The 14,661-nt window shown below is 36.4% G+C and overlaps 1 long non-coding RNA gene across 1 annotated transcript; it reads left to right on the top strand.

Moving 5' to 3' along the window:
• Positions 1-4,220: 4,220 nt before the first annotated feature.
• On the top strand, positions 4,221-11,787 carry LOC132633776 (uncharacterized). Its single transcript, XR_009579801.1, has 2 exons — positions 4,221-4,364; positions 11,364-11,787. It is a non-coding gene; the product is annotated as an uncharacterized LOC132633776 (long non-coding RNA).
• The last annotated feature ends 2,874 nt before the right edge of the window (positions 11,788-14,661 follow it).

Here is a 14,661-nt window from a genome sequence, read left to right as displayed (position 1 = left end):
GATCATGATGCAATGTCATATTACTTTTTGGAGCGGCAAATCTATGCAAGGTCAACACAAACGCGATGCTCTTCCTATCAATGTGTACTATTCAATGGAATCTCTTTACAAGAATTTATAATATGTTAAGATGTAAAAACTTTTTTTAATACTTTCATGTATTTTTAAACTTTTTAGTTAAAAATTTCGCTTTTAATTATTTAGGTTTACTTTAATATAAAATTGTATTCACATCAAATTATGTTCTACAAATAAATAAGATTGAATTTTGAACAACTTACAATGATAACTTATGCATAAAAAGGTATTGGTATATCACCAAAGGTTATGCATAAAAAGGTATTGGTATATCACTTCCCCATAACCAAGGTCTCGGGTTCGAGCTTTGGGTATGGAAAAATCCTTGGTAGGGAGCGCTTCCTCTCAAATGGGGCCTTACGCGGTGCAAATCCGGATATAATCGGACTTCAATGTGGGTACCGAACACCGGGTGGAAAACCGAAAAAAAAAAAAAGGTATTGGTATGTCTTGGTTTTACTAACAAAAAAGAATGTGTTGGTCTTATTCTCTTAAAACAAATTTGGGAAATAAATGACCATACTTGATTTCAATAGTTATTCTCTAATTCTTCTGTGCTCTTTTTTAACTGTTGAATACTACAAATATGTCATTAACTCGAAGGGTAACTAAAGCAAGAAAGGTTGAACGGATCAAGAAAGGTTTGCTATTGAAGTTTAACCCTTATGGATTATTCAAAATTCAAGTATCTCTAGAAGATTACAAAATTTTAATTAGAGAAAAAGATTAAGTGTTAAACTAATTTTTAATTTTCTTTATCTATTCGATGAAGATTTTTATGACCGCGCGAAGCACGGATAAGTTTACTAGTCTATATTACAACTATATAGAAGCATGGGTTTCCCCATGCTTCGTCATCAGTCCTCTTTAAAAAAAAATATGTAAGGTGAGCCCCATACTAAAAACACCAAGAAATATTAAAAAAAAAAAAAAAGAAGATAGAATTTAATTACTTTTTCATTTTTATTCTTACTCTAATAAATGTTAAAAGAGATTAATGTCATAAAAGAAAAAATAATATTAAATGGAGATCAAATAATTAATAAGGTAAATTAGTCAAATTCTAATTCTAATTGACGTTTCCTTAAAAAAACCGTGCAAAAGACAACATGACAAATAAAATGAGCTAAACCAAGAATATTTATCAAAAATTAAAAAATAGTAGTTCTTCGTTTAAATAGAAAATCAAATGTAAAATGAGCTAAATCAAGAATATTAATAAAAAATTAAAAAATAGTAGTTCTTCCTTTAAATAGAAAATCAAATTTCTACTTTATTTCGTTTTAAACATGTAAAATTAATTTAATAATTTGAATTAGAATTATCCAAATCAAACAACAACAACAACCCAGTGAAATCCCACAACGTGGGGTCTGGGGAGGGTAGAGTGTACGCAGACCTTACTCCTACCAAGGTAGGACGGCTGTTTCCGAAAGACCCTCGGCTCAATAAGAAAACATAAAAAGAGGTCAGATAAGGCTAAGAGATTCAAAGCGATATGGAAATGAAGTAATGCAAGCGACACAGATAACATAGAATAATCAAAGCACAGGAAATAACAGATAATAGCATAAATCAGAGCACAAGAAATTATACTACGAAAATGCGACTACTAATAAGACAGGATAATGAGACTATCTACTAGCCTTCTACCCTAATGTGGGTCCTCCAAACCCTCCTATCTAAGGTCATGTCCTCGGTAAGCTGTAACTGCGCCATGTCGTGTCTAATTACCTGTCCCCAATACTTCTTTGGCCTACCCCTACCTCGTCTGAAGCCATCCATGGCCAACCTCTCACACCTCCGCACTGGGGCATCTGTGTCTCTTCTCTTCACATGCCCAAACCATCTCAATCTCGCTTCTCGCATCTTGTCTTCCACCGAGGCCACTCCCACCTTGTCCCGAATATCCTCATTCCTAATCATGTCACTCCTGGTGTGGCCACACATCCATCTCAACATTCTCATCTCAGCAACTTTCATCTTTTGAACGTGAGAAATCTTAACTGGCCAACACTCCACCCCGTACATCATAGTCGGTCTAACCACCACTTTGTAGAACTTGCCCTTAAGTTGTGGTGGCACCTTCTTGTCACATAGCACTCTGGAAGCAAGCCTCAATTTCATCTACCCTGCCCTAATACGATGTGTGACATCATCGTCAATCTCCCCGCTGCCTTGCATAATAGACCCAAGATACTTGAAACTACTTTTCTTCTGGATGGCTTGGGTACCAAGCCTCACTTCCAAGCCAGCCTCCTGAGGTGTTTCACTAAACTTACACTCTAAGTACTCTGTCTTGGTCCTACTCAGCTTAAACCCTTTAGACTCCAGAGTTTGTCTCCAATCCTCCAGCTTAGCGTTAACTCCGCTACGAGTCTCGTCGATCAGGACTATGTCATTCGCGAAAAGCATACACCATGGCACCTCACCTTGAATTTGCCGCGTCAATCCATCCATCACCAAGGCAAATAAAAACGGACTAAGAGCTGATCCTTGATGCAACCCCATCACAACTGGAAAGTGCTCTGAGTCTCCTCTTACTGTCCTTACCCTGGTTTTGGCTCCCTTAAACATGTCCTTGATCACCCTAATGTACGCCACAGGTACACCTTTAGCCTCCAAGCATCTCCATAGGATCTCTCTTGGAACTTTGTCGTAAGCCTTTTCTAGGTCGATGAATACCATGTGTAAGTCCCTCTTCCTCTCCCTATACTGCTCCACCAGTCTCCTCACAAGATGGATGGCTTCTGTAGTTGAGCGTCCCGGCATGAATGCGAACTGATTCTCTGAAATAGACACGCCTTTCCTCACCCTCATCTCCACCACCCTTTCCCACACTTTCATAGTATGTCTTAGCAGCTTGATACCTCTATAGTTGTTGCAACTCTGGATATCTCCCTTGTTCTTGTATAGAGGGACCATTACACTCGACCTCCATTCTTCAGGCATCATTGTCGTCTTAAAGATGACATTAAATAACCTAGTCAGCCACTTCAAACCTGCCGGGCCCGCACTCTTTCAAAATTCCCCAGGAATCTCGTCAGGTCCGGTCGCTCTTCCCCTGCGTATCCTACGAACAGCACCCTTAACCTCCTCAACCTTAATACTCCTGCAATACCCACAATCGTGACGCCTTCCTGTATGTTCTAAATCTCCCAACACAATGTCTCTGTCCCCTTCTTCATTTAAGAGTTTGGAGAAGTATGACTGACATCTCCGTCTAATGAGAGTATCCTCTACCAATACTTTTCCATGTTCTTCCTTGATGCACTTCACTTGGACCGCATCACGTGCCTTTCTCTCCCTCGCCTTGGCTAGCCTGAATAATTTCTGATCCCCTCATTTCTCTTCTAGTTCAGCATAAAGGCGTTCAAAAGCTGCCATTTTTGCCGTCGAAACTGCCAACTTCGCCTCCTTCCTCGCCATCTTATAAAGTTCTCTATTCGTCCACTGCTCCACCTCATCCTTGCTTTCTATCAACTTCGCATACGCCACCTTCTTTGCTTCCACCTTCCCTTGAACTTCTCCATTCCACCACCAGTCCCCTCGATGCTGGCCACGACTACCTGTCGAGACCCCCAACACTTCCCTTGCTACCGCCCTAATGCAACTTGTTATACCCCGTAATTTTATACGTCGAGTTATTCGCAAGAGAATCGACTCAAGTTAAAGACGGGATCATTTTCGGCACGAAACAAAAATCTTTAATTTTCGGTCTCTATTAGAAAATGAATTGCTTATGAATTTTACTTAGTGTAAAAATATTAATGGAAAGTTGGGATTAATTTACCATGATTAGATTATTAAGTGGGGATTAGTGATTAATTAATCTAATTATCGAAAAGGGGGCCCTACGACACGTGGCGAGATTTGGTTGGACTTGAATAAAGATGGACACATGTCATGAAAAATTGACACATGTCCACTTTGTAAAGATAAAATATATAGGCATAAGTGGAAGACTAAGTCATCACTTATACCACAAATTAGTCTTGCAAATTAGGTCTTAGAGAGAGGGGCTCTCAAGCCTAGAGAGAGAGAAAAGATTGCGGGTACTGTTCCGGCCACTGTTCACGGCGGAGCTACTATTCACGAGCGGCGTTACTATTCACGGCGGCGCTACTGTTCACGCCGCCACTGTTCACGGCCAGCCCATTTTTGCCCCCTTCTACACAATTAATTGGAGAGATTTGAAGATTAAGAGGAGGAAAAAGATGGAGCTCATGGTAGCCATGGCTTTCTTGAAGACATTTCATGGTGAAAAATTAGAGCTTGTCTCTAAGGTAAGATTTAATTCTTTTCTACATGTTTTGGAGGTAGTTTAGACTTGTATAGCTTGGTAGATGTGTGTTGAATACAAACGGGTTATGTATGTTGATGTTGAATTATAAATTGAGCCGTGTAAGGGGGGGTGTTTTGAGTAAGAATGATGAATTGATTTTAGTAGCATTATGGAGGAATTAAATGGTTAAATTTAAAGTTGTGTTGTTTTATGGACATGTTGTTATCCTTGCTGAATTGAAAGGATTAAGGGTATGATTATGCTCATATGATTATTGTTGTTGTTATCATGGATTATGTGATGAGAATGAAGGAATTTAATGGTTAGAGTTGGAGTTAAATTTGTTGTGGGTTGTTATAAGGATTATAATGATAATAATGTGGTTTACTTGCATATGGATAGATGATGTAGTTGTGGTGTAGCTGCTGTTGACACCCAATTTTGTCCCGCCTCTCCTCCGAAATACCTATTTATGCTTCTAACATTTTTGGAAAATTTTAAAAATATATATATTATATTTTACTATAATTATTAGCCTTTTATCAATGCCGGCGTTTCACTATCCTATTACAATACTGATTATTATTATTATTATTATTATTATTATTATTATTATTATTATTATTATTATTTATTATTAATATCATTATATCTCACATTTTATCATTTCAGCGCATTTTTTGCCAGCTTACGCAAACGCATCGCATTTATTTTTGCATAATTAAATAATAGTGTTTATTTACTGTGAATTTTCGAAATACTATTGCATGGCTATTACGACGCCATTTTTATCTGAGCACTAATAATTGCATATTTTATATTAAGTAATATTTTAACACAAGTTATTTAAATAGGTCTTTTATTTAAATGTAGTAGCCCAATCAACTCATACTATTTTCGGACCAATGCACAAAACGAGTCCACATTTTTAATTCACCTGGCATCATTTTAATTTACCAGCCCAATTTAATTTACCCCGGCCCAACATTTTAAAACAGTCAGCCCAACATTTTAAAACAGTCAGCCCAACATTTTAAAACAGTCAGCCCAACATTTTAAAATAACCAGCCCATTGTTTAAACCATACCCGACCCAGTACTCATTTGACCCGACCCGTTTTCATTAAACAAAGGATAAGGGTTTCCTTCATTTTCACACCTCCGCCGCCTCCCTCTCCCGCTCCCTTCGCACCCCCCCTTTCCCTTCTCCTTCTTCGTCTCTCCCTCTTCTCCGCTCCCTCCCACTATTTCCTGTTCCCCCCCACCCACGCCACTGCCGCTCCCACTTCCCTCTGTCCCCCATTCCATCTTGTCCCCCACGCTCCTCTCTCTCTTCCTTTCAAACGAAAACCCTAGCTCAAACCCAAGATCGCCCTATATATAATCGTGGTCCAAGTCAATAAATGGGAGGGATTTTTTTGGACGGATAGGAAAAACCCCCACCCTTTTCCCTCAAAAAATACGGATTGAAAACCCAGAAAATCCCCTTACAAGACCAGATCTAAAAAACCCAAAAATTCTGAAAAAAGAGGATTTTTCGATTCATAAGATTCCCGAAGAACAGTTTGTTTTAGCCGCAGAAATCCCCGAAATATTGAGCTTGTAGTAGTTGTGATAATCCAAAGTATCGAGTCAAAACATTAGAATATTTGTTTTCCCGTTTTCGTCTGTTTTGTTTGTGGCTGTGAATTCAAGCATCGCAACCTCTAATTTCAAAGTGTTCGAGGTAAATATCGAAACCTTCGCCCCACTTCGCTGCACCCGAAGAAGGTAAATTTCCTTCCCTTAAGTTACTTTTGGTATTTGTTGTAATGTCTGAAACTGCTTATGGGTTTGTTTGCTTAGTTGTATTTCAATTTCGTTAGCAGTTATTTTAGTCGTATTAAACATATTTGACCCTGTTTAGTTCAGTTCTGTGATTGCGTTAATTTTATATGCAAGTTTAGAATTAACCTGGTGCTTTAAGCCTATATTTGTCGACTGGTATGTCATTGGATTAATCATGTGTTGGTTTAAATTAGGCGACCTATTAATCGTGTTTGTATGCATTAGCCTTCTTCCATGATTAGTTACTCTGAATCTCGTCTGATCAGGATCTAACAGGAACTATTATCATGCCTATTTGATTTGCCTCCATGTACTGTTTAGAAGAGTGATGTTAATCTTCGCTTGTACTCAAAATTTGGGTTTGTTGGTTCACTGCTATAACATCTGATGAGTTTTTATATTCAGTTATGACCCAGAATTCTACTAATCCTGCCTATGTGGCTTAAATTTGTTTATGATTGGACAGCCTATTAACTGTTTTATGTCAAATATGGATTAATGGGTGTTGGATTTGATCGGCATGGTTAAAGATACATTAGATTATGCATAAACTGTTCTATTTGACATCAGGACTAGCATACTCAACTCTTTGTTTTTTAGTAGTGTGCCAATTGATTTTGGAATATCTGAGACATGTCTGTATCTGCTCAAGTTAAGTTTTCAAGTCATCGTGGTCTGTGTGTTTGGTCTTATCTATTCTTGTATTAGAATAAGGGTATCAAGTCCCCGTCATTTTATCTTGCTTGGGTCTATGATTACTGTCCTAAAAGAGGAATGTTCATGTGTTATATTGTCTTCATGATTTAACAGTCTTATATTAATTCAGTTTATGGGTTATGAAGCATGTGATATGCTGGTGGTATTTGATAAAATGCTTATGTCTTAATCTTGCTTAGTAGTTAACAGTGGCTATATGCTTATGTGTTGACTTAGTTTAGTTTTATTTCAGTCCTTTTTCTAGTTCCCCTGTGGCTGGTTGTACTGATTCCTCACTCGTTTAATTGATACATGTGATCAAATAAGCTAGCTATGGTTACATTATATTTTAATGTTTGTGTGTAGTTTTCCAGCCCTGTTTCTGTTTGTTCAAAATTAGCATCAGGCAATACGATAACAACAATAACGACAGTTGAATGTTTGAATTAGCATATGGTCAGTTAATTAAATTTCATGGATGTTTAAGTTTTGCATTGGCTATGGTATGGGTATGAAATATGGAAACAATCTTTTGGTCCTCTGTTTCGTTTAGCTGTTATATGAGTTCATCAGCTGCTTACAGATGAGTTTCACCTTCTCTACTTTAATGTGTCTGGATGGGATTGTGAATATTTGAGCCTAAATACAGGCACTGCATTTTGCTTATACCCTTAGTTGAGTTTATGTACTAGTTTGAACTGCTAGGACCATTTCAGTTGTTGTTGTTTAAGTTTAAACATGACCAGTAGAGGCTTGAGTTCAATTTTACAACCTGAGTTCAACTTTACTCGCTTATAATAGTATGCAGTATCTTTGTAAATGTTGCTTATGCCTGAAATGGTTTAATGACTACAGTATTATAACGCGTTGAGATTAAGGCTTATTCAAGCTAATGATGTGCTTGCTATAAGAGGAAATATGCATGTTCAAGTCTATGCATACTTCTTGAAATCTCTTTGATTGGACGATTTAAATAAGTGTCAAGTATATCCTATCATATACATGTCCACAATGCATACTTATACAGATTTCGCACTAGAAAGCATCTGTAAGTGTATAATTTTTCAACTACCAGAAAGTATTTGTTCCACTTCTCTGTCTAGTCCTCTTCTTGACGATAGAGGAGAAATTTTAATGGTCACGGTCTGCGCCTCTCTCTTCTCTTCAATCTTTGACCTTTATAGGAGCTGTAGTGGAGTCAAAGGCTCAGTTAGTGCATATGAGTCTGAACTGATTTAGTGTCTAGTTGCGTATATTTTTGTGTTTGAAATTGTCTATGTGTTCCCAAGATTAAGACATCCCATATCAACCCTTCCTTTCTTTCTCTTTTAGATTTGAACATCAGGAAGGTTTGTTCCCTTTGTCATTAGATTTATAACTAAGCAGTAACCTATCATGACCTGAATTTTGACTACTTAAACTGATGTTATGTTCGTTCTTGAATTTTGGGCTTGTTGCTGCTTTAAATTGTTACTTGTTGGGCCTTCATTTGTTTGTCTTGAATATTGAAACTGATCTGTTTCTTCGAGTTTATATTTTATATGTTTAAATCTTATTCATTTGATTATATTCTAATCCTTTTCCTTCTCATTTTATGCATGACTACTGCGTGCGAGTCCGAGGGACTCGTCCCTTTCCACATTCGATGTTGGGCTAAAACCCAACAAAATCCTCTCGAGTCATTCCCCATCAGTCCATCCGCAACGGCATATAAAAATTGTCATTGGGCCAAAGCCCACACAGCAACAGCCAATCCGCAGCAGCATATAAAAGAAATCTGCTGGGCTAGTGGCCCAAATAGGCCAGACCCATTTAATAGCAGCCCTTCTTAAAATATGGGTTGAGCCCATTTTAAATTATCTCTTCTTTACTTATTCTGTGCATTTAATTTGTATACTAACCGTTTGTTTGTTCTTATTTGGTTTACATAAACCTTAGTGAGTTAATAGATTTAGTCTAGTAATGGGAGTTAGTTTATAGAAGACCAATAATCAATTCTACAAATTCCATTCTTTTTTATATTAAAGTATTTATAGTATTCGTAATATTTACTTCTAGAATAATTGATAGTATAAAATCCATATTTTACGAATTAAAGGAGTCACATTCTTATTGTCTTAATTTCAAAACATCATTAATATGCAAACATAAATTCAAATATATTTTAAACAACTCTTCAAGTTTTGAATCAATCATATATATATTTTTAGCTAAGCATAGTTAATAAAAGTGATGGAAAGGATCAAGAAAACTTTCAATAGCTACTTTGTATTTTGTTCCTAAAAATCAATAAACATCTCACCATTTAAATTATTTCAAGTATCTCGGGAAAGCGTCGCATAAGCTCGTATTTTCGTCTATTCATATATAAATTATCTTTGCAGGTTTTATTGCAAAGAATAGCATTAGTATTCCAAATCATATCAACATTTATAAGTTTATTTTAAATGGCATTTGAAATTTCCTTTTATGCAAATCATCACGTTTTCTACAAATCTCATTCCAAATAGCATTTTTTATTTAAAGTTTTATCAATTTCTATCAATTTCGTTTTAAATGGTATTTGAAATCCTTTTATGCAAATTATTATATTTTCCCTAAATCTTATCTTAAGCAATATTTTATATTAAAACTCTAGCAGTATTTACAAGCTATTTTCTTTAAATTTAAATATTATATTTACATCTTTAGTCTTAATTAATTAACCTAAGTTTGGTCGGATAACCGTAAGTTAACGGATTCTAAAGGATGCCTAACCCCTTCCCTTTAGGATAATATAGAGCTTTTACCTAGAATCACACTGGTTAAGCAGACTATTAACAGAGGTTTAGTTAGCTTTACCTTAGTTAATAAATTAGGTGTCCTAATTCACCGTTAAATTAATTAGGTGGCGACTCCTTAAAACAAAATAAACAGGAATCACCAATACGTCAAAACCCCTAAATCGATCCCGGTTAAAACGGGGTGTGACAGCTGCTGCAGTATTTCATTAAATTTGCTGAAAAGATTGCATGAAATACGGTATAAGAAGTGAAAAGGGGGCTGCTCTACGCTAGGGGGCTGTTTTCGGCCATAGATGGAAAAATTGTGGATTGTTGGAAATATTATGTGAATTGTTTAGAATGTTCTTGGATGTTGTTAGTATGGGTTTGGGTTAGTATTTGAATGTATAAGTGTTGATGTTGGCTTTGAGGTAAACCGTTGAATTGAATATTTGGAAAGTTGTCGTATGGTGTAAAAAAGAGTTATTAATGTTATTTTGCCTTTCGAATTGATTATCGATGTTGCTAGGTTGGTTATTGTGGTTGTTGTTGCTGATTTTGAGCGAGTTAAATTCTCGGGTTAGCCTATTTACAGGGGAAGTGCTGCCGAATTTTCTGTAGAATTTAGAATTAGTTGGAATAAATGACTTAAGTACCTATGGCTAATGTTTGATATTCGTTGGCGTATTCATAGGCCTTGGGGAGCCCGAGGCGTAGGTTGGGATTAATTTTAGTTGGGAAAACTTGGAGCGCGTACGAGGTATGTAAAGCGCAACCCTTCTTTCTTTTGGCATGCCTTAGTTTTCAATAGGCTAGATTATAAACCTTGAGGAAACTTCTAAGATTCGAAATCCGAGCATGTTATGAGCCTTATAAATATTCCTTGGCACTCTTATGTATGATTTGATGAAATATGAACCATTATGTCTTTGAAATAATCGCTTTCCGAACTTTGCATAAAAAGGTTTCACTTTAAAGAATTTCGTAATTTGTGAACGCCATATCTTTCACCGAAAGGCTCGGATTGCTTCAATATTTTTGTAGAAGTTTATATGGCATATAATGAGTATATTTTTCATAGGCGGGCCCGATTCGGGTCAATGCCCGTCTGTGGGTCCCGCGACTTTTCTTTATGTAATTCGGACGACTTTTGAAAGAATTTGGTATGATTATCATTTCGAATTTCAAGTATGGTCATTTACTTATATTTGAGTCTATGATAATGATTTTATGCATATGGTTACTCATGACTCTGCTCGTGCGTTCTGTTATATCTTTCACCGGTTCCCGGGCCGGTTCTGTTATCGTGCGCGCTTTGATATACTCCGAAGTTATGCTGTGTTTATGGTTCTCCGAGCTACTCGCAAACGAGGGTCGGGTTCCACATATAATTGGTGTTATGCTGTGTATGGAGTTATGTTGTGATGTGATATGTGACGGGGATACGGAGATTTGAAACTTTCTGGTGTTATGCTGTGTTATGGCGCCATCGACGGGTGGGCGACCATATTCTTCTGTACCTTATGCATGACTTATATTTTGAAAGTAAACATTTTGATATGTTGGATTGGTACTTATGTTTGGTACTTCCATTTCGTTTATGTCTCAGAATTGCTTTCTGTATATTCTGCTTTGCATACTCAGTACATATTTCGTACTGACCCCCTTTCTTCGGGGGGGGGGGGGGGGGGGGGGGGCTGCGTTTCATGCCCGCAGGTACAGACGCACAGTTTGGTGATCTACCCATTTAGGACACCCTCTTCTGCTGTTTGGAGTGCTCTTCTCATTTCAGAGCACACATTTTGGTATATATTCGTTCGCTATGTATATATGTATTTGTTCAGGGGCACGGCGGGGCCCTGTCCCGCCATATGATTCGGTTTGTCTGTTTAGAGGTCTGTAGACGTATTTGTGGGTGTGCGTGCCTACTTCTGTACGGATGTGTTTGCATGACTCTATTCGTTATGACAGCCTCGTCGGCGTGCATTTTGTATATGTTGTGGCAGCCTTGTCGGCGTGCATTTGTATATGCGTTTTGGGCCGTTGTGCCATTTGACAGCCTTGTCGGCTTTTGACATATTTGATAGCCTTGCCGGCTTTTTGACATCTATACATATATATCCGCATACGGTTGCGTTGAGATGTGTTTGAACAGTTTGATATAGTTTGAGACGGCATATAGTAATTATGGCCGTATATGCTATTTGTGTGTGATCAAATATGGATAGGTATGTCAGGGTGCCCAAGTAGGGCGCCAGTCACGGCCTACGGGGTTGGGTCGTGACACAACTAGCCGTCCTATCCCACATACTTGTCGCATCCTCACTACTATCCCAGGGCCCCATAACCTTCAATTTCTCTCCCATCTCCACGACACTAGTCTTGGTCAAACTCCCCCATCTGATCCTAGGTCGGTCATTCACGACCCTCTTCTTCCTCGTCATCTTGATCCCTAAATTCATCACTAAGAGCTTATGTCGGGTTGTAAGATAGTCGCTCGGAATGACGTTACAGTCTTTTCACAGACCTTTATCGTCCTTCCTAAGGAGTAAAAAGTTTATTTGGGTCTTATCCAAATTAAAATTTGATAAAAAATAATAAGTATTGTTTAGGTCCAATCTACATACATTAACAATAGAATATTTTACATCTTTAAATTAATCAAATTAAAATTCAAAGTATCAATTGATGTTTAAATATTGTTATTGTTTTATTTCAAAGAGAGGAAAATAGTTTCCTTTTAAACAAGTCTTCTCTTTTAAAAAGTATTAATAAATTTTTGTCAACTTTGCATTCGTAGCAAACACTAATATAATAAAGTTTTGGATACGGAGCACAAACTACAATGTTATATTAATCGTGTTTTGAACATAGTGTGTGTGTATATATATATATATATATATATATATATGCATAAAAACAGTGCAAACTTATGTATGTTTATTAGCAATATAAAATATATATATATATATTATCACTACCCAAACACAACTACATACACATAGATACACTATAATTCAAAGTGTTGGGCCCTTGCACAGCACGGGCATACGCCATCTAGTATAATATAAAGCTAAGCATAGACAAGATGATGTGGCACCTCTCTAAGGCCTAGAAAGGCATTTATCTTTTTTCTCCTTTTTTAAATTTTTTCTCATTTTAAATTAATTTATATATAAAATTACGCACAGAAAAAGGTGACTTCCATCCTATTAATTTAGCTTAAATTAGAATGCCTAATAATCTGTAGTTGCCTAAACGTTTATGCTTCTTCTCTCCACTTTCCTCTAATTAATTTATATTAATGTGTATTACTGTATTTGATAGGAAATTAAAAGTCAAGAATGTAACTGTAACCAAGCCCTATGTTGCCGAGCTATATGAGCAATTTATTTTAGCTTCAACAATCATACCCAGAGAAAAAGGCTACAACATTGCACTGGCATATTCTCCAGCAAAAGGTTCACTATATTTTTAGTTTTTTGTACTTTTCAGAATCATAATTTATCTTGTGAGATTTATGTCTCAGTGGATATATAATATTTAGGAAAATAGCTACAGTACACCTTAATGTTTGGCCGGATTATTTATAACATACTCAATCTTTACGGGGGTCTATTACCCTCTAGTCATAGTTTTTTGTGTATTTTAGACACCATTATCAGGTGATGTGGCATGGAACGTAAGAACACGACCGATGAGCGCGTGATAAGTATATTGAACTGACCTCAACCTCTAATTCTTTGGAACGTGGCGCAAATAACAGTAAAAAAATAAATTCCTTTTCATTTGCCCTTTATTGACCCGATTTGGACTCCATTTTTTCTTAGAACTTCAATAAAAAAACCTTCAAATTAACTTAATGGATTCAAGTGGTAAGCTAATCTTTATGTAAATTTTGACATCCTCTTTTATTTATATCTTATATTTCACTGAAATTTCTTCTAATTTCACTGAAGTTTCTGTCTAGGGTTCTTCATGAAAGAGGTGAAATCAGAGTTGAATAAGCTCTGTATTGATAATGAAGTCCAAAGATGAAGCTTAAGGTACGATGTCATCACGGGGTATTACTGGAAGAAATTTTTGGTCATGCCCCTTCTATGGTGTACGATTTTATTTTTTATTTTTTTATGTTTCGTTATTTTCAAAATGCATTACAGTGAATTTGATTGGTTGAACTTTTGTTTAGGTGACGAAATGCAATTTCTTCGAGTAGAGAGATGATCCTATTGATCAAAGATCTAAGTTCATTATTTACAAATTGGTGAAGAAAATGGAAGAACAAGTTGCTTTGAAGAAGAAAATCGAAGAAGAAGTTGCTTTGAAGAAGGAAATGGAAGAAGAATTTGGTATTGAAGGCGCGTGTGTCGCACTTAAGTGGAAAAAATTCGGGATTACTTAGTAATCACCTGATAATGGTGTCTAAAATACACAAAAAATATGACCAGGGGGGCGTAAAGGTTGAGTGTGTTATAAATAATCCGACCAAACGATAGGGTGCACTGTAGCTATTTTCCCATAATATTTTGGTTGAACTTATTTGTATGTGTCATCTTTCCAGCATATTCAAATGGATCAATTTCTTTCCAGGTATGCCATTGGATATTTACTCTTTCAAGTTCAATAATTACTACTTACCCAATATTTGCTGAATTTTGATAATTTGTGCTATATGTTATCTGCATCAAGGAGCCTGCTATACTCAGTGGTATCTATCTTAACGTTGAATGTATTTCTTCCAAAGTAATTATTGTCACTCTCTAAATTCTTGATTTTTAAAATCTGGTTAGGCATATGGCTACGGATGCAATGTAGTGTTGTGATATATATTTTGTTGTCTTTTTCCTTTATGATCGAGAAATTTGTCTACAATCAATTTTTAAAAATTAGAAATAACTGCAACCTTCAAAACTCGAGAATATGCATAACAACTAAAAGGACCAAGAACTCGTGGTAAAACAAAAATTATAAAAGATATTAACATTAAGATTTTAAGGAAATCTGTTATATTTGA

Source organism: Lycium barbarum, chromosome 3 (genome assembly GCF_019175385.1).
Source record: "Lycium barbarum isolate Lr01 chromosome 3, ASM1917538v2, whole genome shotgun sequence".
Classification (NCBI taxonomy): Eukaryota; Viridiplantae; Streptophyta; class Magnoliopsida; order Solanales; family Solanaceae; genus Lycium; species Lycium barbarum.
This window is presented reverse-complemented; position numbering and strand designations above follow the sequence as displayed.